General features: G+C 39.9%; 1 protein-coding gene across 3 annotated transcripts in view; it reads left to right on the top strand.

The window, feature by feature from the left end:
* Window positions 1-27,047, top strand: part of pcbp3 (poly(rC) binding protein 3) — a 60,045-nt gene that overhangs the window by 3,893 nt on the left and 29,105 nt on the right. For 2 of the 3 annotated variants that reach the window (XM_044019436.1, XM_044019434.1), the window contains exon 1: window positions 4,840-5,158. The exons of the other annotated variant lie outside the window; for it this stretch is intronic. The gene's annotated coding sequence lies outside the window, so the exon portion shown is untranslated. Of the gene's footprint in view, window positions 1-4,839; window positions 5,159-27,047 lie in introns of those variants that run through there. 3 annotated transcript variants of the gene reach the window in all.

The raw sequence follows: 27,047 nt of genomic DNA, 5'->3' as shown, positions 1-27,047 counted from the left end.
TACTCTGTTCCATATATTTGGAAAAGAACTGGAATGATGTCCGCAGTTAATCTATTTTGTTCTTTTAGTCCCTAAAATATCAATCAATGCTGATCAAACCTCAAAACAACGACGTTCTCTAACCAGAGCATAATGACGTTTAAGAAGTTTAAATCAAAGAACTTGTTACTCACTCACACAGATTAAGTCAGTCAGTCAGTCATCATCTAACCGCTTTATCCTCCACCAGACGGTCGCGGGGGGTGCTGTGCCAATCTCAGCTACATCGGGCGATAGGCGGGGTACACCCTGGACAGTTCGCCAGTCCATCGCAGGGCCACACACAACTAGAGACAAACAACCATTCACTCTCACACTCACTCCTACGGTCAATTTAGAGTGTCCAATTTACCTAATCCCCACATTGCATGTTTTTGGACTGTGGTAGGAAGCCGGAGAACCCGGAGATAACCCACGCACACACGGGGAGAACATGCAAACTCCATGCAGAAAGGCCCTTGTTCCAACCGGGGCTCGAACCCAGGTCTTCTCGCTGCAATGCGAGATTGCTAACCACTACACCACCGTGTGTCCCCACACAGATTAAGTGATTTCCAAAATAGTTGCAGATTAATTTTAGTTGTGGGTTAATTATCAACTGTTGCAGTCCTGGTAAATTCTGTATAAATCAAAGGCACTGCCTGTCAAACGGTCTTCAAGGACAGGTTAACGACTAGATGTGGAAATTTAACCTGATTTACTGCAGTCGTAATTGTTCCATTACTCATTGCATTTCCTTTTAATTAATGGAATTTAATTTATGACATGAGTGTGTTTGTGTGTACATTTGGCTTTAGTGCGTGTTTTATGAAAACGGCATTTAGCAGCAGAGGGAGGAAAAACATAACTGTTCCTTTGACATAAGTCTCAGTCAAAATCCTGCAGCCCGGAATAAATGTATAGTAGCTTTTCATCAATGAGCAAATCATATTAAATCTTTACCCTTTTTTAAAAAAAATGATAAACTACATCATTTTTGGACCCCCTGTGAGTTCCCGATGAGTCTTCTGTGATGGTGCCATTTAGAATTCACCCAGGTCAGTTCCACAGCGCCAGTTCGCAGCCATGCACCTCACCAACCCTCATACAGCTCAGTAGCTTAGCCATCAGTGCAGCAGGCTACATATTCGATATGACATCTCCTTCCATCTGCTAATGAATTTTTTATGTCTCTTCCTCTTGCACTCACACGCAGTTGGGGGCCATATCAGCATCGTTCTGTAAAACTATGCTGTACTGTAAATGGCAACGCTGCCTCTGGAATCAGTGACCCCCATCGTAATAGATTGCCTTGCTATAGTTGTCTTTTTTTTTGTTTTGTGTTTTTGTCAGTTTAGGAACTTTCGCAGGATAATTTCCAGTCAAAGTCTCGTAGTAGATTAAAATTTGTGTCAGGAAGGTTTGTGTCAAGAGGGTATACATAATTTTGATGAGGATGAGCATGTTTTGTCTCATCTCAGATTACCACCAGGTATCGATGACCTTATTGATTTCCAAAAGCCTCTGTAAAACTATCATTTAAAGGGCAATTACATCACGTCATGTCATGTGTTGTACAACAGGGCCCCAGGCATGCAACAGTTTTACCTTAATGGAAGAAAATGTTTTCTCTCTGTTCACGTTATCTGCTGTTTCCTCTTAACTCCTCGGAGGGTTGTTAATAATTAAGCAGTATTCAAAATCTATGCAGGATAGTCAGCAACAACCAGGGGAAAAGCACATAAATGCTGTTAAGTTAAATTGGTATTTTAATTAGAATCAAAACAAGCAAACAGTTAAATAAAGAAACAAAACCGTTTTCAACAGTTTTTGGTAACCCAATTAAAAATATCCATGACATTTGTAAATAAAGACTCTTAAAAACCTGTTGATGCATATATTATTGTATCCATTTCAATGCATCACAGCGTTTATAGCGACTGCTAATTAAATAAGATAAAAATCACATACTTTACACTACATCTCATCCATAAAGACTGTTTGATTAAAGCTGGAGTCTATAGTTTGTTTCTAAAACACATTTAATCTTAATTTATTTAAATGATCTTCCCGTCTCGAGAGTCATTAATAAGTAAAGTTGAAAATATTGGTGTCTGTTGCTCTCATAATACTGTAATAAACATGGCCATTCATTTCGTTTGGACCAAGTAGAATAATTCATGGTTATTGGATGGCTCCTCATGATAATGTTTAGTGTTTTCTTTACAGTTGTTCTCACTGTGCTCTTTCCTCAACTTGGCTTCCATCGGAGAGGGTTGGGGTGTAGTCTGCAATTTCTAGCTTCCCTGTAGTTTCAGGCACTAGCTTTAATATTGTAGTACTGTCAATAAGTTAAAGTAAAGTTAGTTTTCCGCTTATCAGAGTTCACTCTCACTACAGTGTATGTGTACAACAGTTGACAACACAGTATGAGGTCAGAAAGGAATCTCGTACAATAATATCCTGATCTGTTTGAATGCTAACATATTTAGCATTTCAACACATGACATGGATGCATTCCAAAGTAGTAGTAATCCTGATCATTGTTTGGTAAATGTTTGGTGTGTCTTTGGATCTGCATGTCCTCTACAAGATGACTTCCAACTGCCATAAACCACTAAAATGTTGCATATTCATTTATCATTACAAGTTCAGTCAGTGAGTGTGCAGGGTCTTTGTTTGCTATACAAGATTGAAAGTGTGACAATGAAAATGAAGGCGTCAGTGATTTTTCTCTGCAGTCCACCGTAACTTCATGTCTGGCAGCCTTTTAAAACTTAAAAGCGTCACTGTGTCACTCTGCATTGACGAGTTTTCTTTGTCCCATTGGAGACCTGCTGATTGCCTTAGTCATGTTGTTCCTTTTCAAATGAGTTCCAGAATGTGATTTTCAGGTTCTCTGTTGATCGGAAGCACTGAGGTGCACACAGTCATGATTGTAAATCTGGATACATTTCATTGGGGGTGATATCTTTTCATGACACCACTGTAAACATCCATCCATCGTCTACTGTTACTACCGTCATTGTCGTAAAAACGCTCCCCCCTCCCTTTCCCTCTTCTGGTCATGTGCATTTGTTTTCAATGGCGCCGGCGATCATTTCCTCTTCCTCACTTTCTCCAACAACGTTTTTTCTCTGATTCTTTTCATGAGGAACATCTAAAATAATAAGAATTAGTACCAAAATAACCAGCCTCAACCATTCCATTTTTGGCACCCTTCCCTTGGAGTAAAACGGTACGGTGCAACCCATGATCGCTGACAGAAAAACATCACTCCCTTGTGACCGGTCTTTTTTTAATGCCCGTTCTCATACAAAGCTTGAAGTCTTGTTGAGACAAACGGCCACAAACCAAGCAGACAAAAAGAGGTTCTTCTATTGTTGTCAGTTGTGTGCAATGTCATGCTATGTATCTCGCTGGCTTGGCCATTGGGCACAGCGCACATCCTGCCTACCAAGTAAAGGTGCTGACCCAGGGCTTTTCCATTCCAAACTGAACTGTACCATGACGGAAATGCAGCACATGATGATTGTAGCTACACTTTTTGCAGTAGTGTAAAAAAAAAACTGCCTTCCCCAACAGCTGATGGCCCCTGAGACTTATCTGAGAAAATCTCTGTTTTCAGCAAGTCACAGCTTCATGTTTTCTGACAGAAAGTCTACAAAGTGCCCGCTCCTCTTCTCTGTTCTTGATGTAACGTTATAAAGCGTCCCTGTGCAGCATGACGAGAATAACCATGACATGCTCTTCGTTCCTCAACCTGACAGTTCCCCATTGATCATGTGTTAAGCTGCGCGCCTGCCAGAGACATCGATTGTGTTTCTCTGGATGTCTCGGACTTCCTCAAGTGAAGTATACGCTCCTGAACATGCATGCAACAGCACCTGGTGAAATTTCACTCTTTGTTTCTATTATTGTGTGTTCAGAGTTGTTGATGAAGGCTGCAGCAGACCAAGAGTCTAAATGTTCTGTGTACGGCAAATCTGGACATTGATTCCTGAATGATACCTTTTCTCAATTTTACCAATTTTAAGAAATCTGGTAAATAAAAATATGGTAAATTTCGGATCATCTTCTTTTAGTTGGACACAGAACAACTTTCTGCTCTTGTATTCATTTTGTTGGTTAAGTGTATAATTAAACACACACACTCACATGTTAAGCCCTGACTTCCTCTTTTCCTTTAGGGAATGAGTCTCACGTCGTGACTTCCTGCTTGCTTTGAGTCGGCCAATCACAAGCATCGTTAGATCTTGGTCAAACAGCATGATGCTGCGTGCTTATTGGCTCATTGATGCTGTTAAGATTAAATCCTTATGCATTGAAATTTGATATTGAATAGCACACATTTTTTTTCAGTGTTTAATACCACCTAAGTATTGAAGTTTGATACCCAGTCAGCCTTTAGTGGTCTGTGTTATGACCACACATGAGTGATACTCCTGTGCAGTTGCAGGGCTTTTGCCAGGTCTGTGGAAAAGCATGCTGGGATATTGTGCTGGCTTAAGTGGTCCACAATCTAATCACTCTAATGTCTGTGGTGGCTTTAAATCATGCTCACTGGCTAGAGTGCAACGCTCACTCTGTCCTTCAAAGAAGGGAAGCTTTCCTTTCATATACGGTAATTATTCCAACTGGATATGAGCTATTGCACTTATTGGCTGGGGCAAGGCACTGGCTGCCTCGGCTTTTTATTGGCTCATTGACGCGTCTCTGCAGCCTCCCATTGGCTGCCTGAAAGGAGAGTGGGAGGAGAGCTCGCCCCATCCTCTCCCTGTGGTGGAGTGTGTAAATGTGTAAAGACTCTTTCTCTGCCTATTATCTGAGTGACTCTGGTTTTTGGGGTCTGCCTCCGAGCGCGTGTGTCAGAGAGGGAGTGTGTGTGTGTGTGTGTTCGGTGGAGGGAGAGAAGAGATAAAGGGAAGGAGGAGGCAAGCAGCGTTTGTTCTCCCCCCCTTCAGCTTCCCCCGTCTCCCTGCTCCCTGTCACTCCATCCTTCCTCCCCACTCCTGGACCCTCCAGCCCTGCTCCGAGCCGGACCGAGATCCCCACCTCACCCCCTCCTGCCTCCCAGACCACCCCGGGACCCTTTGACTCTCCTTACTTCTCCATCCCACCAGCCTCAGCCTCTGAGCAGGTAAGACTCTGCTTATTTCAGTGCATACTGACAGCTTTAAAAGTAGTTCCTGCTTCCTCACTTCCTTCACGCTGAAACTGCTGTTCTTGTTTTGTCATCTCTTTCCACTCACTTGTTTCTCAGCTTGTCCTGTTTGCATATGTTTATTTTTTCCACCCTGTAGCATTTCTTGGAAAAAATAGTTGCAGGAGATGTTATCAGTGAGGTCACTTGCACTTCTCCTTTGATGTTCCACCCTGATATCAACTTCCCCTTTGCCTCCCTTCCCTACAATCTCTTCATCTTCTTTTCTCGTGTCCTTTGCAATCTCATCCCCTCCAGTGCAAATTCAACCAGAAAGGGAATCCGCTCTTTTATTTCCATATGTGCCGACGGCACGAGTCAACAACGACAACATGCTGTATCTGTATCTTTGAAAATGTGTCGCTAATCGATTTCTGTGAAGTGTTTACGTTAGTTGGTGTTGACTATTTATAGGCGCTGACGTGTCACAGCAGGCACACGTGCTTCCGCTAGGCTGCTTTTCTGATACCGGGACAGAGCGCAGGACTGTCCACTGGCTGCAGAACGCATGACATTGCACAAAGTGTAATGACTTTACAAGGCAGTGACTTGCTTGATTGAATTGAGCCGTCTTTCCGGCGGTAGAACTCCAGTATTATTATGGCCCATAAAGCATTCCTGGCAACTGGGGTGCAGGGGGGAAAAAGTGCTTAGTTCTCCATCCCCACATCCTGTACTTTCCCAGGAAGGGGAAGTGGATTGTGTGTGTGTGTGTGTGTGTGTGTGTGTGTGTGAGTCAGATAGAGGTTCCTCTTAAGTGCTTCAGACATCAATAATGCCAGACTGGAGTTTTATAAACAGCTTTATCATATCTGAAAATTGGATCACACAACAATTATGTCAACAAGTTCTTCTCCTAATGTTTTGATTCTTTAGTTTTTGGAGATTCTTTGGTTTGGTTCTTTGGACGTCACACTCGTTTGAAAACTCCCCTGTCATATTGATAATGTGTTTCCCAAAAGCTTGAGTGAGCTCAGGATGTCCTACACATGATTTTCCTTGTTGTGATTACACATCTGCGGATTAAGCGTGAACACAGCAATAGTTATGGTGGCAAAAAAATGTTTTTACTTCCAAAGAAAGCCCTCCTAGGCTGTGGCCTCAAAATGCCAAAAATAAAATAAGAAAATAAATGGTCTGTGCACGATCACCTTTATTTAGTCCAACATGATGGTGCTTAGTTCTGTATTTTGCACCTTTTTAAATCTGTGACTTTTTTTTCCTGTGAAATAGACTTTCCAGAAGATAGTTTGACCTTTCTGTCGGTGATGATCGCTTCTTAATTTAGACAGTGTGTGTGAGAGGGGGGAAAAAGCTCTGGGGAATCGTGGGGATGTCCTTCGAGAGACCGGTTTTCACCGAAAGGCTTTTAATTGTGATAAGTTGTGCTGAAGAACTGGGTGAAGAAAAGTGAAATCCCTGACTAAAATATGCTGCTTGGCTATTTATGATGTTTTTAACTGTAAATATGTCAGCAAAGAGCATATTTATGATGTTGTCGACTGGCTTCACATATCACTTAGCTGGTGGCCCCCGTTGATTTATTAGGAAGTGTAAATTGGGTGTGTGTTGTTTTTATTTTTTTACTTCTTGAATAAACATGCAAATGTTTGTCTCAGATTCCCAACTGGCTTTGGGCCAAATGCTAAAGCAAATCTACAGCAAAAAAACAAGACTCCATTATTTCTTTGTGTATTACAAAAACCTTGTTGATACACAAGGCTTTTAGACTGAATTAGAGTCCAGAAGTACTGAAATTAAATGACTAAAACTACTTAGTCACATTTTCTGAAATCTTTTCAAAATTTTCTGAATGAATGAATAGTTTTTGAATAGTTTACTTTCACACTGAGATTACAAAATAAATTCACTGAATCTCCACTTCTCCACGTTACAACATCTGAAACGCACATGAAAACCGAGTGGTTGCATTCAGGGATGAAAAAGTAACTGAAAGAGCGATGAAGCTACGAAAGGAAAAATAGAATGGCATGTGCTTTCTTCCACATGACTCTTTTTTCCCTCTCCACTTTAGCCCGGCAGCTCTCATGCAGCTATATTTAATGCACTTACCACACATCAACTTTTTCGGCGTAAGCCCTCATAAGAATGTGCACGTAAAATCCCTTGTAGAATGAGATATTTATGAGCCTCTGTGATGTGTTTGTGCCCTCGCACGCCTTCAAATAAAGCAACCGCTTCAAGCTTACATTGAGCTGTGTGCACTTAATGCAGACAAAGAGCGCGGCTCGCAGTGGCAGGAGTAGTTTTACATTATGACATAGCATAATATATCGCACATTTTTCTGATTTCTGGTTGAAGCTGAAGATGGGGAAATAACCTCATTGGCTTATTACAGGATAAGCTGAATTGTGAGTAATAAGATATGTAAACAAATATGTATCTTTTTTATTTAAAATAGCATGTATCCAGTATATTCAGTAAGGCCGACTTCCTTCTTTGTAAAAGCCACTGCTCTGTAAGCAGCTGGTCCTTTGTATCTTGGCTCATTCGAGGCCGTTCTCCGGATCTCCTGCTGGCCTGGCTCAGTCTGGGGTGGGGACTGGCACAGTGTGAAAAAGGCCACTGACATTGACAGGCTGCCGTCTTGTTAGTGGACCACAGAGACTGAGGGCAAACGGTCACAGACAATAGGGCTGTGGGGGAATTTGTGTGTTTGGTGAGATGATGCTGACCTCAGACTTGTAACTCCACTCTGGAATCTTAAAAAGGAATGACAAAGTCTAGACTAGAAAAACTTGAATACATTACATAATACATATTAGACCGAGGCCTGGTGTGGCCAAGAATAAACTTAGCAAACTTTCAAAACACACACAAAAGAAAATATCTATATTTTATTAAGGACAAGTTTATATCTAAATGTTACTTTAAAAAAAGTATGTATAAAATTCAAATGTTTGTTGAATATAGGGATAGCTATTTCTGAAACATTAGTGAGTTAAGTATGTAGCATTTGTCACAAACCCAAATTATTTAGTTTTTATTATTATTTTTTGTTATATGGAGCAGAAAAAACATAAAATATTTACATTTAAGAAGCTGAAAAATCAGAAAGCTTGTTTTTAATTATGGAAAAAACACTCAAACGAGTTGATCGATTAATGGTTGCAGCCCCATTTGTTTCCAGGCTGACCAGTCATATTTTATACTAGACATTGTGGGATATGGGTTTCTTTATGGCTGATGCCGATAATCATCTTGATGATTTTCTTTTTTGCTCCATCTGATAAAATTAAAGTCCAATGTCAAGTGATGCACAAAATTGATAAACGTTGATTGAACAACACTGTATCTCCAATTTGCGTTTTGTGTCCGCAGTGCACTTGTATATCAAACCAATTATTGCAGCAAATGGAAATGCAGTTAGACTTGGCACTGCATGTCCCTGCTTTTTAGCACAAACCCTGGATGGCCCAAGCTGCTTACTAAGCCAAAACAGGAAGCACAATGCAGGAATCCCCCGTGAGCCCTGAAAAAGACATTATTTATAACATTTTGAACTTTTGAGCCTGTCATACAATGATCTTGAGAGGTGAAGGCTGGGGTGGCAGCAGCCGTGGCAGTGGTGTGAAGCAGCATCGGTGTAGCAAGACATTAGTGATGGAGGAGTGTTACTTAAATGGACTGTGTTGGTGTGAGAGTGGTGGTGATTGGAGCATGACTGATGACTAACCCTAACCCTTACCCCGACTGCACAGCTGTGGTGTAGGACTACTGCGCATGAACTAATGCAAAATAAAGCTTTGGATGAAAAAAATAAAAGTTTTATATGGCAACTGATGCCGATTTGTTACACCATGGCAATAATCAACTTCTAAATTTACCCCTGCATTTACTTTTATCTCCCCTCACACAGCAAATACCCAAAAAGCAAGAAATCTGTGGGATCTAAACACACAGTAACATGAAACTCCAGAAAACTTTGACGCTGACATAAAATCAATATATTTTATTGCATACTCCATACATTTGTACTACATTTCACAGACCACAGCACAGCTGAGTCATAGTGCAGACAAAGCTCATGTATCACTCCATCATCTCGATCAACATCTTTCACATAACGGACCAAAACCAGCAAATTCATCCTGCAACTATTGGCAGAGAACTATATCACTGTCCTAAATTAATTAAAATCACCGCTTCCTTTGGCTTCAACGTTTGTTGAAATGAACTAAGCCCGTATAAATTATTCTCAACCACCAGTATCCTCTTCACTGTTGCGGTGACCTTATGCCAAGTTGCAAAGCCTCTTGTCTGTATCCTTCCAGTTGATTGTAGATGGTCCATCATTGTTGAGTCTTTCAGTGTCATCTACAGTTTTATTTCAGAGCATTTCTATACCTAATTAGTTTGGGCTAGAAGAAATTTTTTTGCATCAAGGCTGATGTTTAAAGAAGCTATTTCTGTCACAGGAGGTAATGGTTCCATCTTCACCACACTTGTGATTTTTTTTTAAGGCTTGCGTTGTGTCACATGCTCATGCTTTTGGGCGGAAGTTACCTGGCCGAGGGAGTTTACAGCGGGCTAATGTGAGACTATGCACTTTGTAAAATCCTGTGCTTTTAACTTTTCACGGGCATTTTGTTTTCTGCAGTTTGACAGATATGTTGATGTACCACTATATGATTGTCTTGCAATATATTGATTATCACAGAATTGTTGTATTGTGATATTATCGGTATTATGGCCCATGTATCGTGAGGTACCCTGTGATTCCCACCCAACCGCAACTCTCCGTAAGCTTGCTCATAAATATCTGTGTATGCCGGGAACATCCGTGAGATCTGAGCGTGTGTTCTCATCTGTGGTTAATATTGTAAATAAAAAAAGAGAGCCGCACTCGATCGATGCTGTTGATCAGGCACTGACACAAAACTGTGATCCACCGGGCATTCCTGCAGCCACTGCCTGTTTTTTTCCTTGTTACTCCCCTCCTTCACCCTTGTTTGATTGGTAGGCACCATTCTGTCACTGAGCTGGGCTGTAAACTTAAAAAACAATCAATCTTGCGTCATAATTCATATCAGAACGCGAGGGCTGGGGGTGTGAGGCATTGCCACTGGCTGAAATTGAACATGGCACCTTTTTAGAAGTTGAAGCTATTGGAGAGAATTATGATCTGTGAAGACCGAGAGCCTTTTTTGTCTTGGTGCAAAGCCACTGGCTTATGTAATTCAAGCTAGTGAAGGGTTGCGAGATCAATCAGAGACGATGGAGTCTTCGGAGTTGGGGGGGAGGGGTGGGGCTATAGAAGAGGATGAACATTAAGAATGGAAAGGTGGGGCAGAAACAGCACTCTGGTCCACCCTGCTGCTTTCCTAGCATCACACTGGGTAGTCAAGGATGGTCATAAATAGGCAGCCTCTCTGCCCCCTGTGCTACTGCTATTTTTATACTCCCTCATGCAGGGGGGGGATTGGTGAACCGGCTCAAGGGTTGAAGTGACAAGACAATGTTGTTGTCGGCTTTAAATTAACAGAGCTGTTGTGATGAAAAGACAATATGCACTTACCCATGGAGGAGTTCTGTGGCAAAATTTGCCTTGCGTTACTTTATTTTATTAAACTAGAGCCTGAATGTCGTCAGTTATGACTCTGGCTGTGTTCCCAACTGACATGTGTTGAAGCATTTAAGTATTGGCTCACTATCACACTATTTTCAGAGTGTGATAGTGTTTTGGTTTAAGATGCACAAGGGCTGAGGTCATTTGTTGGTTAATATGATTTTTTTCTTTTAGGTTTAAAAGACATTTACTTGAATGTATCAATGAGAACAGACTGAGTGCACTGGATGAGATTACTCAAGTTGAGTTGCTCAAGCAGATACAGAGAATCTACCCCAACTGCTGACAAAATAGCTTCAGTTTTTCATAAATTACATTTTATATATATATTTTTTTTCTTGTAAATGAAATGGGTACAATCAGCATTCACTCTTGGGTCAAATGACTCTGCAGTAGACTTGGGTTCAATTGGCAAAGGTTGTGATTAGCAGTGATGGAGATGGGAACATGACACCTGGGTGAACATGCCACTGTCTTCTTCTTTTACTTTATTTTAGAAGTTCAAATGCTGAGTCAATCTAAAACTGTTCTGTTGTGTTTGAAAGAGGAACTGAAGTGAAATATACAGTATGTATAACATTGACAGTGATGTTTCCTGCTTCCACCATGCAAAGTTCTGTTTGTTAATGGTGCATTTATCATGTTGAAGATATAACTCGCTGAGGAAAAAGCAGAATGCTCCGTCTCTAAAACTCTACATTTACCAATTTTGTTGTAAAAGATGTACCAATTGGGTCTTTACAGTTAAGTTTAAATAATTTCACTTAATATATTCAAACCACGTGATGCAGCCATGTACTCTTACCCAGAGAACGATGAGAATCATTGTATGCTCTTTATTAGTGTCTCAAACGACATGTGATTTAATTAATGAATCACCAGTCTGCAAGGGACTGGGGTTTTTTTATACCCTGCGTCCCCCACTGAGTCAGAATTTCCAACCACATATGCTCATCCCTCCACAGATTTAATCCTGTCTGAAAGAACATTTGAGCAGTTGGCCTGCACCATGCTGCAGGCAAAAATCAGACGTGTTTCTTATGATGATGGGTTTTTGTTGCTTTGACCTCAAAGTCCAGCCTTTTATTGTCCTCATTTACAGTTCCATTGACTACCATTGTTCTTCTGAGATGGTATTTATAGTCTGAAGTAAATGATAAATGGAAGCATTTCAACCCCATGTAAACAAAGGTGTTTGCTTATTGTTCGCTGAATGTCCTTTTAAACCTGAGGAGAATTGTGTAGGGCCCCAGGTGTATGTAAGTCTACAGGTTGGCCAATAACTGCGAAGATGGTTGATGGGGACAAGCAAAGGGGAGAACGTTTTATCAGATCCAAACCCAATGCTTACTAGTATCTTGCTTATTTTAAATGCTTTTTTGTGTCAGGTAAGGGTCCTCTGGAGTAAGTTTATCAGAAAGTTGTCAGAATACTACATGTCTGGAATAGTGTGTTTCCAAAAGTAGAACAGATGGACTACACTAAGATGATGTGTGATGATGAGTGATCTAACTGACGTAACCGAAATAAACATATAATAATAATAAAGTAAATGAATAGTCAAGTCATCTTGTGGGCTGTTCATTGCATCTTTATAGATGAAGAATAATTGTTACACAGATGGATATGTCTTTGAAATAGTTTGAAATGGCTAGCAGAAATGTGTTAACAGCTTCATAGTTGGCCAAAAACTTGAGTTTGTGATAGTGGTATCAGACACGGAAAATGGTATCATGCCACACTTAATGAAAAGCACCTGGGAGCATTGTAAGGGTCAGATATATTCATTTAGTCAGGTTCCGCGATATGTTGCTCTGTCTCTGTGGATTTAAATTGTCCAGTGAGCAATGACGGCTTGAAACTGGCACTGAAGTGGTTCATTTTTAGCGTTCCGTTTCCTGCCAACATGGTGGTGTAAATAAACACACCTTGTTCCGAATATGGCAAAAATGGATTGTCCAAGATCATTAATTAAGCAAACAATTTGAGTTATACAAAAATTGTTGTGCTTTTGGCACTAGTTAAAGAGTAGGGTAGAGGTAGGACTTGTTATCGGAACTCATAAATTCTGCGCTATATTTAAAACCATATGCAATACATGAGCTATTTTAGTTTGAGTAATAGTGGCGACATACTAGCATTGCTGTCTGCAGAGTGTTGCTGGTGTGACTAAAAATACGTTGGATTGTTGATTCTTGCACACATGCAAAATACCTCAGACACATTTAACAACACTGAATTAATTCACAGGATAAAGTTGTTACAAATGGTTGAAATCTACACTGTGAATGCACATGAACACATATTGGACAAATGCGTACTGTATTTAAATGTTTTATTAGTAAGCTACTTGTGAATATGAACGTCATGGTGATTAAAAATTCAGTTTTTATCCAAGATATTGATATAATTTTATTGCATTTGGTTGTTCTGTGATGTACTTGATGATTCATTTGAAACAGAAATGTGCAATAAATGTATTGTGTTGTAATTGTATAGGAAAAAAGTCTGTGTGTACAGCTTTCAGTGAAAATGTATGTCTGGGGATGTCAGTAAAAAAAATGTAAAGGATATTTTAAAGCTCCTCTCTTAGCCTGGCCTCTCAGCACTCGCTACTGCCTCTCAACGGTGTCTCTTGATTAAAAAGCACCCAGGAGTTTGTAAGCTCGTGGTAGGTGCGAGTGCACACCAAGGCAGCTTAACATACTGATTATTCAAGCCTCTTAGGCTAAGCCATGGCACTCGAATGATGAACGTCAACTCCCCTCTCTCCCTCACACAGTCTCAATTTCTCCCAACTCCTTATTCCTCATTTGAAAGAAGTGGAAAGCCAGTGACAGCTTGTGGAAGGCAAACCTGTTGTCTGGGAAGCAGAAGGGATCAGTGACACAGTGATTCATACATTGCCGGTGCTTTATTTAGACATAATCCAGCCAGCACAGGGTCCTCGCTTACATTGTTCAGCGTGGAGCAGGGTAGCAGTCATAAGGGTTTTGTCCTTCATTGTGGTCCATGTGGAAAGTCCCTTCCGATGAGGTTAAATGCATTAGTGTTAAACACACAAACAGAATGCTACCGTTTTACCAAAACAGCAATCTATAATGTTTGTCAAATGGTATGAATAGAAAAATGGCTTGATCAGTGGCTACTAGGATACTTTTAAAGGTCCAAAGAGGAATTCTGAGTAATTATCAAAACAACGCTGGCATCTCTATATGATGTATACCATCCCCACCTCTCTACTAGCGCGATGCAGTTAGCATTAATCTTGTGAAATTGCTTAACATCCAGTTTTTTTAGCAGTAGAATTCACTTCTGAAACTTTTTCTGGCCACGTCTTGGTGTTTTCATCCGTTCTCCAACCTATTTATTGGCTGCCTTTAGTCAAATTGTGATAAAAAGAGCATTTTAACTATTTTGCATGTTGAAATATGTGTAATTGTCACAGCAGGGTACACATAAAGAACACGCAGCAGGTGTGGCTTACCACAGGATAACGATGGATTTGCTGGTGATGTAATTTCCAGCAACATGTTTTCCTGCTGACTTCAGTTCATTTAGAATCTTTTTGCATGTCCATTTAAAAGTCATCCCAGATACATGGAAACATTACCATTTTGGTGTTAAAGAACTACCACAGATCTTTTGTATCTGTTGTTTATTGTTGTCCTTCTGTGGGTCAGGGCTGGGCTTGGCCGTCCTCTTGGCTTGCTGGCGAGGCCGTGGCTGCCACCACCGAGCCACACCTGACCAACAGATTGGTCCCAGCTGGAGGCTGAGCATAGCGGACACTCACCCATTGATTCAGCCGACACTGTGGACATGTATGGTGACATGAGTGCAACTCGTACTGAAGATTTACCAAAACAAATAGGCACCGTGAACAGCATGGTGAACAGGAGTAAAAACACTGTGTTTACAGGCAACGATATTCAGCCACACATTTGGTGCATCCACAGGAAGGTGCATGTGAAGGTGTCTGTGGGACTGACTTAATTACAGTCTGTGCCACATGGTGAAATTGTGTATTTTTATCGTTTTTGGGCAACAGTCATTCTTTGTGGTCCAACAATAATGCTTTTAGGAAAGTCTTGTTACTTTGCAGCTCTGGGCAGCTATTTGAGACCAACAAGACCCTATCTAAAAGAATGGGAAGAAAACCTCAGGACATAAGAACTACATAATGGAATCGGTATTCAAAAGTATGTAATTGGTCTGGCTCTTCTCTACAGTATCTCTGAATATAGCCTCGTAAAGCATTGGTTACTTACAATTAATGTGTTTTCTCTTTTGGCATTTGACTGTAATCTGACTGAAAAAGACTGCTGATAAAGCAAATAAACATCTACTACAAAGCCTTCATTGTCTATTAGGTTAGACTTGTGCTGTTGATCTGTTTATCTTTTTCAATTAATCACTTAGTCACTGGGTCCATAAAATGCAGAAAAGGGTGTCGATCAGTGTTCTCAAACCTCAAATGTTTAATTTTGTCCACAAACCAAAGATATTCAGCAGCAAAGAAACCAGTTGGTTGCAGCCCTATGCAAGACGTGATCGTTTTAACCTAAATGCAAATCTCAATAAGATAAACTTAGCTGCAAATGTATTAAAGCAACTGTTGGATTTATTTCTTTTGTTATCATATTATGACTTCACTGGCCATGTCTATTTCTGTAAGCATGTGGTTTCATATTTCTCCGTGTTCAGTCCTTCTCCTCTGTTGCACCCATCTGTTCAGAAGGGGGGAAAATATGCCATTGCAGTGCTTTGTGTCCCTGACACAGTTTTTCTCAGTTCTCTCTTTATTTTTATTCACACACACACACACACACACATTCATATACTGTATATACTGTATTTTTGTGCAGCTCCTGAAGCATCTGCAGATGAGGGCTGCAAAGTCAGCGAGAAACGCAGCAGAGTGAGCTTAAGCAGATGTAGAAAATGAGGCAGGCGCTTCAGGAGCTTGACAAAATACTTCCTGAGGTCGCTGCTGCTGCTGCTGCTGCTGGTGGTGCTGCTGCTGGCGTTTACTCAATGTCTTCCTTAGTGGATTTGATGGGACGTGGGAGCAGCCTGTGTGATGAAATGGGGGCAGGTCTGCAAAACCCACATTGTGATCTTTTTTCTCCACGTCCCCATATGGACATCCTAATTTATTAATCGCTGAAAAATGCAATACACACCATCCAGGGGATGTGTTGATGAATTCTATTATGTGCTATCAAACCTACCTTTGTTGCTCACTCCTTTTCCCCTTGTTTTTTTTTGTTTGTTTCCACATTTAGAAGGGAAAAAAAAGAAGCAAATTCTCTTAAACCATCTGTTCTTCCGCTCTTATTCATTTACTGGAACTGTATGAGTGCAACTAGTCATACTGTCACAGGCCTGGTGTGCAACAATGGCGTTCCCTCTCATTTGCCCTGTAATCGTGTGCACACCATTATCTTGTCGCCGTGTGTTGTCACCTGATGACATTTTGCAGCTTTATTTGCGACACACGCCAAGATATAAACAACGCTTCTGCAAAATGCAACCTCAGTCTGTTGACATTGGAACTCCAAGTGGAGCTGAAGATTTTATTTATTTTTTTTATCCCTCACATTTTGTACTGCTCCTTGAGAGCTGAGCCGCAATCTGTTTCCCTGCAGGCGAATCAAAAGTGGAAACAGATTATTGAACCAGCATGGTGTGATCTCCACACACCCAGATTTTGATGGAACTTGATCTATCGGCTAATTCGCCTTTGTTGTTCTGCAAGAGAGCGAGCTGTATGACATCATATATAGCGCACACTCTCTCACACACACACAAACATATTGCGCTTGTCACTTTGCAACTCTTGTAACAGCACTTGTTTGGGGATATTTAGTGTGGTTATTTTTAGGGGTTAAAATGATCTCCGCGCATTCTAAATGCTGCACAGGATAAATAAATGGATATTAAGCCAGGAAAGCTCTAAATGTATGTCTCTATACATGTGTCAAGAATATAGTATAGAGTATTCATCTGTGTGTGTGTGTGTGTGTGTGTGTTAAGAACTATCAACTGCAGGTGGTTCTTAATGTTTTCCTCCATCTTGAGGATTAAGTGGTTGAAGACTGGCACATCAGAGAGTTTTTGAGAGGAAAGGCTCTTTGCTGAAGGTGTGAAGTATGGATTAATATTTTTGCACAAAATGAAACACTCGCTCTCTCCCAGAAACCTCGGGGATATTGACTAAAATAATAAATGTACTCCATTTTATTGGTGGTATTAATAATTATTAAGGTATTTACTGCATGCTAATGGACATCGAGATGAACATACAGCTTTGTTTTGTCACAACGGGGATCAGGAGATAATGAGGGTCTTTTGTGCTACTTTTCACCTGATGTTGAATTATATTCTCTTTTCCAGTACTTTTTTGAGTTTAGTGTGTTGGATGAGGTATGACACTAGGATTCTCCTTAATGGACTTTCAGGTAAAAGCCTGCATGTTTAGGGTTTGCACAGTTTTGCCTTTGATGTGTAGCTCCATTCATCTTAATGTAAATCAGACTACCACTGCAATAGCTTGCCTCTTGCCAGCGGCTTCTCACACAGACAAGAGTAAGAGAACTTTGCTATTGGTTATCCATGCTGCATTCTAGGGCTGTAACTCCCGATTTGTCCTCAAAATGTTGATCAGTGTTTCCAAAAAATTTGAAATGATGATGTTCTCAAATATCTTATGTAGTCCATGAACCGAAAGTTCTCCATTTTAAAGATTGAGATTGAATCGATTATCAAAATACTTTACGATTAATCAGATAATCGATGATTAATCGATGAATCGTTGCAGCCCTACTGCATTCTAAACTGGTGGTTGTTGCTGGTGCCATTTGTTTTCTTCGGGAAAAAGGTCATGTGACACGAGTATGGCAAAACAAGGAAGACGATGTACAGATCAGGAAGTGAGTGAGGGCGACACTTTTAGTGTGCATAAAAGGTCAACAAGGAAGCAGGCTGCATGCAAGCATATAAACATAAGATGAAAAAAATTTTAAATTTTTCTTAGAAATTAGTAAGGGAGAGCATATCGAGCCAAAATCTGTTGTAAAACAAAGTTTTCTTTAGAGCTGCATCACTTGCTAAATGAATCAGCAACTATTTGGATAATTGAATAATCCGACTGAGTGTTGAGTTTTAATAATCAAAAAGATTATCTGATGTTTCAGCTTCATAAATGTGAAATCTTTCTGGTCTCTTTGCTCCATATAACAAATAAATCATTAAAACTGAATAATTTTCAGTTTTGGGAAATTGATCAACATATGTCAACATTCTCTGACATTTTATGGACCGAACAACTAATTGTTTGGATTATTCGATTATAAAAATGAAAGCTGTTGTCACCCTTAATTTTCCACTTTTCCACTGTTGACCCTGAAAAGACCTCCATAGTAAAGAATATATTCATAATAAAAGACAGTATGTGTGTAACACCGGCTCCAACATGAGATCATTCACTTGAGTAAGAACCTAAATTAAACATCGTGAAATCTGTAGCTCACCACCTCGGGGAGCAATCAAGCTCCATTTGCAATACATCTTCATGGAAAGGAGAAAATCAGGTAATGCAACCTGTCAGGAAAAATTGACTGGTCAACAGTTTGCATCTGGTAATTTATCAGATTTATTAAAGCTGACACTTTTCATCTGCAGAAAAATTGTACCAGTAAGGGGGAAAAACAGCTGTGCTATTTCCATGCACATAAGGGGCCTCATGTCTCATGATGTATGGAAATTATTTGGCTGACTGTGTGTTTGTATGGTATAGGGACACACTGGACACATTATTGAAATCCATGTTTATTAAATCAGAAATATATGAACACTAGCAGAGTAACAGGATTGTTTTCTTCGTTCCGTCTACAGATGTATGCAGAAATATTGCAGTGAAATACAATAACAAGCTAAACTGTCCTAACAGGGATTCATTTTTCCTAATTTGCTATTAACTTAGTGCGTCATTAATGTGATAAAAAAAGAAACATGTTAAGGTTGGCCCTTAATTAATTGTAATTAATGCGGTAACTCTGACGGCCCTGCTGTTAATCTTTTCATTTCAGTCAGTCAGTCTTCACACAAGAAAAGATCTTTTTGCCTAATGTACAATACTTTACACCAATTGTGTGTGATTACTAAAAGAAAGAAAAATTAAAAATCAACTTGTGCTGCATTCAAACAGAAATAAGAAGCTTTTTCATTCAAATAGATCCAGGGAAATGTTTGCAGTAAAAGAACAGCAGCTGTTACGCTGATTCTAACATAGCAGTCTGCCTCTATTAGCCACAGTGGCTAACAATATAGCTAGCAATTATTCTGCACTAAATGAGAGGCCGGTTCACAATGATCTTTGTATAACTCCTAGACTGTTTGTGATGTCTAGAAAATTCAAAAACTATGCACTGGTGATTCCGCCTTTCGCCTTATGTCGCTGAGTTTGGCACATGACATTCATGTGGAGGATAAATTGGTAGAAGATAGATGAATAGATACCAGGAAGCAGAGAAATAGAGCTTTGCGCCCATATACTTGTCATTACGGTAGCCCTAGGACTGAGGATACAGAACGACCGTCCAATCTCAGACAAGATTCACCAGCGTGTGAATTCCTATACGGTTTAACTGCCAGATATCGAAAGTGAAAGTTATCTTGGAAAAAAGGGGCAGAAGCAGTCATTCATTGAACATTTTTTTGACGATTCTACAGCCATAAAAATAAAGAGGGTTAAATCACTCTTGTCAGAGCAAAATCGACTGCAGTTAAAAACATCTTAATAAAGCTTTTGTAGTAAAAAATATTATCAATGGCACACATTTTTTTTAACTCGAGCATTCTGAAAATGTCGCTGTTTGAGGTTGTGAATACTGCATTGATTTGCACTCATGGCACAGTTTGGTATCTTGGATGTTTCAACACACTCCCTCAAAAACTGTCTGATAACCAGGCGACCGCTCCACTTATTGAACTATGCCGCCCTATAGTAAAAAGAGAAAGAATTATGATTTTAGGCTACATATCAAGACGGTTTGAAACAATCTTTTGTCTGTAAATCTACTGTAAATGCTTATAAAATTAACTCGGTGGTTCCTGAATGGCCACTCGCACAGCAAAACTTACTTATCGATCAAGTTGCGTGTCTTCGCTGATGATACCAAACTTATATCTGGCAAATGACCACAACCTGTGGGTGACGCTGTCTGTTATTCTGTGTCACTTATAAAACAAAAGAAGAGATGTTATGATGTAAAGACACCTTTGGCTCCTCAAGCTTCAAGTTTGGGGTGAAACAAAACTTTAGATCAGTCTAATAGACTGATCTAAAACAAACACGCTTCTCCGCACAGTAGATGACGTATGATGTGACTTTGTGACAAACAAATCTCCACTGCAGAAAGACGCAGGTTTGTCTTTGACCTGACTTGATAAAAGGGATCAGTGAAGTGACAGTCGGTCACAAGAATATAAACTAAATCATGTTTGTGTCTATTTGAGAAATGATCAGCATTCCACCCTGTGGGTCTCTCTGCTCATTTACACAGATGTCACCAAAGATGACCTTATTTGAATCAGCAGCTGGAGAAAAAGTAATTTATGAGACAACACAACAGCCCATAGAACTATCCTGACAGGCTTCAGGTCACTCAGACTTTATTTATTCCGTGTTTGTCTTTGTTTTCCATTTCCCTTCAGGGTTCGGCATGCGTGGCATAGATGTTCACTGTCATGCCTCAGAAGCTGAGATTTTGATGGAGACATGGTCGTCTGTAATGCCGTTAATTTAAGAAATATTTTCCCTAATTTGCTGCTCTGATGGTGACAGTCAACGGCCCAAGGCATTAGGTTTTCTGCTTGTCCGTCTGCCACAGTCTTGCGATCAAGAATTTAGTTTTGAGAATTTTGTACATTATATTTCACATGTGGTATGTTTTTGTTTGGCAGTTAACGAGGTTAAATCTAAATTAATAACAAAAAATCTTGAGAATGTTTTGTACGAATGCTAAGTTCAGTGTTGGGAACCCACATTAGATTATATCCCAAAAATGACAGACTACAATAAAAAAGTCAGATGTGAGACAAAGTCTAGCTGTAGCTTTACTAGTGGCTTTAAACTGATCATTTTTAACTCGTCTCTTTTGTTGCCAATATCAGAGGAAGCTGGTTGAAAATCTTTCACAGACTCATTCAGTATCTTTCTTAGATTACATTAATGTTTTTACAGATAATATGCAGTGGCTAATGCTTTTCTTTGGTGCCGCTGATGCAGATAACTCTCCCACACCAAAGTCCATACAGAAATCTTTAACTCTGATTTACCCCAGTGACACAAACTAAAGGCCGCTTTATAAACGTCAGTTTTCCACCCAGAAATGGCTGTTTAATGATAAGAAAAAATGGTAAACAAGTATGTGTGTGTGTATGTAATTAGGTGAGCCTTTTGGTAAGCAGCTAAAATCAGTTTTTCCTTCTGTCAGTGCTGGCAGCCATGTCATCAGTAAAAGTGTTCCAGCACATTTGGTGAAGTAAGTGTTTGTAATGTGTCAAAACCTTATAGTAACACTTCAAAGAACAATAACTACTAACTATGTTAGTCTGTATGCTAGTCTATTGAACTATTTATCCCACATACTGTATATTCTGCATTTATATACCTCGATTGTAACCTTTAATGTGCTTGTGCTATATTATACTTTTCACATGGTTCAGCTCAGTGACTTCTCTCAGACTGCGTTGCGTGTGCAGAACGTTCTTGACACACTCACATCACGTGAGAGCTCATTCCCATTTTGTTATATATCCTTTCTTTGACCCCTTCGGTGAGTGTGCATCATGTGTGAGGGACACGCTGTTGTCTGTGTGCACTACACACCGCACCTGCGTCGAGCGGCAAGCGAGGGGTAAAAAGGCAATCGTCGAGGCTTCAGCTTGATGGAATTGCTGGTTGTATATCTTGACGCTGGACATATTTATGCCCGGAGAGGCTCGCCTTTCTGCCTGTTCATCACAGCTGCTGTCAGGCGATGAAGTGCGTACGTAGGATCTGCTGGTGCTATGTGACCCAGCATGTGTGCGTGTCCTCTGTATACTACATGTAATTATTACGCTTTAGTAAGATAATTACAATCAGTCGCTAAACTCACTGAAGTCTATTGTGTAATGACTTGTTTTTTTCCCCACACGTTTGGTCTCTTACAGCTTCAGCCCCAGAGAAAAATCCCTCAAACTCAGCAAAGACTGATGCACACTCCGCAATAAACATAGCATGACTAATCCCCCCCCTCACAAATGACAAGGCCTTGTCGTCTCGCACACAAAAACATCAAAGCAAACCATTTGCCACAAGTCGGACTTGAGTGATGGAGCTGCATTGCTCTCAGTGGCGTGCAGGGTTAACAAGGCGAGCGATTTCAGCAGAGCAGCATTTGCTAAAAAGCTTGATGGGGCCAGCTAAGCTCTCGTGATTGGCCTTTGTGTGTGAAAGTGACTACTTAAGTGCTGTGCAGCCCCTCCTGAGTGTGTTTAGAAGCATAAGCATTTCCTCTGAAGTTTTTATTTATTTTTTTTTGCTTGGGTGTGTGTGTGTGTGTGTGTGTCCGTGTCCATCTGTCCTTGAGAATGTATTGGCGTGTGTGTGTGTGTGTGTATGTGTGTGTATATGCTCACAGATGCATTCGTGGTTGTTTTGCTGTGTGTGAGAGAACTTCCTATTCCATGATGGTCGTGTGTGTGTGTGTGTGTGTCGTTTTTAAACAAACAATTTAATCAATGACTTAATAAATTATAATAATAATTACTGCAATGGGAGAGTAGTAGGGCTGCAACCAACGATTAGTTTCATAATCGATCAATCTGTCCACTATTTTCTCGAGTATAGAGGAATCATTTCGGTCCATAAAATGTCAGAGAATGTTGAAAAATGTTGATCAGTGTTTGCCAAACCGGGAAATAAAATGTCTTTAATGATTTCTTTGTTATATGGAGCAAAGAAACGAGGTTGAAATAAATGTTTTAATTATAAAAGGAAACATTCAAACTGATGAATTGATTAGTTGACGATTAATTTAGCAATCGATCGATAGTCGATTAAGTGTTGCAGCCCTATGAGAACAGTAATAGATTCACATCTATCTAATAGATTTAAGCTTAGTCATCTCAATTACTGTGATCTCTTCATATGACATTGCAACATTGCTGTTTAAGTTTTCTTTTAAAGTAGTAAAGTAAAGCCATAAAAAATGACATTACTACCATGAAGCAGTCCAAAAAAATAAAAGCTGCCATCAATCTGCTTTCCATTGTATTGGCTTCACTCCAGTACAGTATATACTGTATATATATATATATATGATATATGACACATTGGTTACGAGCTTCAGCTGTACAGTAAATGTCTTCCATGATGGCTTTAAGCCTGAAACATTTAAACACTGTACTCACAAAATGAAACTGCTTCTGTAACCGCAAGCACAAGCAAACCTTTTTTCCCCCGGCGGCTATAGGCTCGCTTTTGTTGTGCAGACATATTTTGCACACATGTTCAACCACTTTTAAGACTTAAGCCATCTTCTGTTTACCAGGCACCAGAAACAACCACCATAAAACACGCCATTGTGTCATGTTCCAAATTCAGGCAGCCTCTCATTTCAGCTTTCTCATGTAAATGCACTTGAATTCATATACCATCAGTTCACAACATGAAATCACCGCTCACTGGCCCCCCAGACATCCCTCATTACTATTTCCTTATAACACCTCCATTTTGTCAGAACCACTCCCTGAGAGAACTAGGACTGCAACTAACGATGACTTTCATAATCTATTAATCTGTCAATTATTTTCACGATGAACTGAGGACTTGTTTGAGCCGTAAAATGTCAGAAAATGTTGAAATAAGTTAATCAGTGTTTGCCAAATCTGGAAATGATGAGGTTCTGAAATGTCTTTCCTTAAACCAGAAGTTATTCACATATAAGAAGCAGAAAAGTCGTTATAATTATTGGAAAAACACTCAAATCATTTAATCGATTATCTAAATGGGTGTCAATTAATTTCGTAGTTTATTAATAATCGTTTAAGTAAGTAATAGGTGCAGCCCGAGAGAGAGCTGTATGACACAATTGTGAAGAAAAAAATCTTCTTTGACCTTACTCTCTTTGCTGTGTTGTTCAAATGACAGAGGAGTAAAACGGAGGTCGACCATAATACTCCTTGACTTTTAATTTTGCGCCACCCCCTGCTCGTCTCAGTGAGATTATGTGGTGGGTGGAAACATATCATAACATTTTCTTTAACACCATATTTGATATCATTTAAGGAAATCTAGTCTCATGAAAGCAAGGCAATACTCTATGAGATGATGTCTTTGCGTGTCTCACTGTTCTGTCTGTGTATACACATAAATAACATGTTTAAACTCATCTCATTGTTCAAAATAGTCTTCCTCCTGTTGTTGTAATTAAAGTCTGCCAGGTTTGCACAGCCTCACTTGACCCATGTGGTGACTAAACCAAGGTGGAATATCATTTCCTCCTCGTTCGTATATTTGAGTGCTGTCATTGGGGTCAGGGAGCAGACTTCCTATGTGTCGCCCATTATTATTTTAAATGAATCTCAAACTGTGGTACATGTACCACTGGTGGTACGTGAGCTTCCTCTGGTGGTACTTGGAGGAAAATCAGAAATACGGTTCTACTGTATATACCAGGGTTTGACAAGTGTTTAGAAAACAAAACAAATAACAATAATAAATTAAATAATAATAGTCACCTTATCTCTCTTAATCTAATTTCACGATGCCAGTGTGTGAAGTATATGTGAGGAAGAGGAGGAGGAGGAGGAGGAGGAGGATGAGAGAGAATAAATCTGCCTCCTGTGAAAAGTCTGTAGCTGACTTTGCTCGACTTATTTACACCACAGTATTTTAAAGTTGGTGATAATGGTGTTACTTACTACAAGAACTCAATATTTTCTCAGGTGGTGCTTGGTATAAAAAGTTTGAGAACCACTGCTATAACACAAATAAATCAAGGTCTTAATATATTTAGGGACAGCTATAGATTTGTAGTAGATTTGTTGTAGATTTCTTCAAACAAGTAATAATCGTTTTTTTCTTTCCATATATATGTATTCCAGGATATACACTCACTGGCAACTTCATTAGGTGCAAATATCTCTTCAGCCAATCATCACAGCAAATTGGTGCATTTAGGTACAATATGTAGACCTGGTCTAGATGAGTTGCTGTTCAAAAGTTCAGAATGTGGAAAAAAAAAGGTGATTTAAGCGAGTTTGGAATGAGGCGTGGTTGTTGGTGCCAGATGGGCTGGTATTTCAGAAACTGCTGATCACTGGGATTTTCATACACAACCATCTCTAGGGTTTATAGAGAATGGTCCAAAAAAAGAGAAAATGTCCAGCGCACGGAAAACCATCCATGAACACACAACATGTCTCTCAACATGTTTCGAAGCAGATTCATAGCTATAGCTGCAGAAGACCACACTGAGCGCTTACCCTGATACTAATGTCTTGTATGTACCTAACAAAGTGGCCAGTGAGTGTATATAGCCCTCTGCTGCCTCCTCTCTCACTTGCTTAATTACTGCCTTTTATATCTTGTGACGTGCGGTGCAGCTGAAGACGATCACCATTTCCCCCCGTTGCTGTTTTTCTGTAAAAAGGCTTTTTTAAAATGTATTTATGGAGCTGGGTTGTTTATTCCTGTTCTTATCATGGGGGACACACTTTGTCTGCCCTCTGTCCTTCACACTTTCCGTCTTCAGTGACCCTGCCCTGACTTTATACATCACATGACACCTCAGACCCTCTTTTGTTAACATACTTTAAATACAGTGCTCCTTTTCGTCTGTGTGTGTGTGTGTGCATGAGATGCTTTTACCATCAGTGAAGGGCGAGTCCTTCAACAGATAGGGGTCAGTGCTGTAATCTGATGGGGTGATGATATTGTGAGGATATTAATTGAGAGTATAAAAGCAAATGGGGATGGGTTTCTGTGTGTGTGTGTGTGTGTACTTGTGTTTGTTAGGGTTTATGGTTAAGGTTGGGCATTAACTGGTTGTGGTTCAGGACGAGGCGTATTTTTAGGCTGTCCAAATAATGGAAGTCTGTGTGTCCTTAAAATGAGAGCTGTGGGAACCTGTGTGTGTGTGTGTGTGTATTAGCCTTTTTAGATATCATTAAACATTAATACTGTCAGGGGACTGGAACCCATTGGGGGCCTTTCCGTTGACTTTCATGCAGCTTGCTAATCGAGTTTCACCTCTGGGGACCCCCCCCCAACCCCAAACCCACTGCGGCGCTAAAGCTAAGGAAAGATCAGATTGCCAACCACCTCGCTCTTGAGGATGAGATTAGTGCGTGTGTGTTAATTTTAGATTATGTGAGGTCATGCTCTCTCTCTTTCTCTCGCGCGCTCTCTCCTCCCCTCATTTTGACGTTTGCTCATTGTATATGATATATGCAAAATATAACTGCTCTAAAACTATTATGTGGGAGCTTGCATATATTAACCTAACACTTAGTCCTGAGAAGCTTTCAACTATTTTTCCCACATTTTTGTGACTTTTCCATTGTCATTCTTTTAAATACTGAGCAAAATACCGTTCACTTCAGACATGTAAGCGTTGACATTTTCATGCTTGTTTTGCATGTATCAATATTTGTTCTTGTCTCATTATTGTTCTTAATTAGCAATAAACATATAAAACGTAAAAGAAAAACATGTAAATATACATGAACCTTCATGTACTTCAGGGAGACTGAAGTACATGTGTATACAACTCAATACAACTAAAGTATGACAATCAAAAAAGAAGAATACTACTAATCTCTTCGGAAACAATAACTGGTGATTTCACTGTCACTGAATGCCTGCTTTCTTCTTTAAATGGTTTTAATCCACTTTACTGTTCATACTCTATATACCAACTCACACACCCCAGTCTATGTACATGACTTATCCTGAATGGCATTATTTTACACAAGTCACAACAAGCACAAACTCATTAAATTAAGTATAAGTGAAAGGTGTTGGCCACATGAAGCACCACCAGAGGGCAGTCACTCCCTTCTAAAGAAAAAAGGCTTGTCTGTATGCACAAGAACTCAAATGTATGTGTGTGTGGCTGAGTGTGTGTGTATATGTACTTGTATTTGTTACCTATTTAGGATGTTTTTATCTGGCAGAA

This window comes from Solea senegalensis, linkage group LG2 (genome assembly GCF_019176455.1).
Source record: "Solea senegalensis isolate Sse05_10M linkage group LG2, IFAPA_SoseM_1, whole genome shotgun sequence".
Classification (NCBI taxonomy): domain Eukaryota; kingdom Metazoa; phylum Chordata; class Actinopteri; order Pleuronectiformes; family Soleidae; genus Solea; species Solea senegalensis.
The sequence above is the reverse complement of the archived record's forward strand: the minus strand, read 5'-3'. Positions and strand labels throughout refer to the sequence as shown.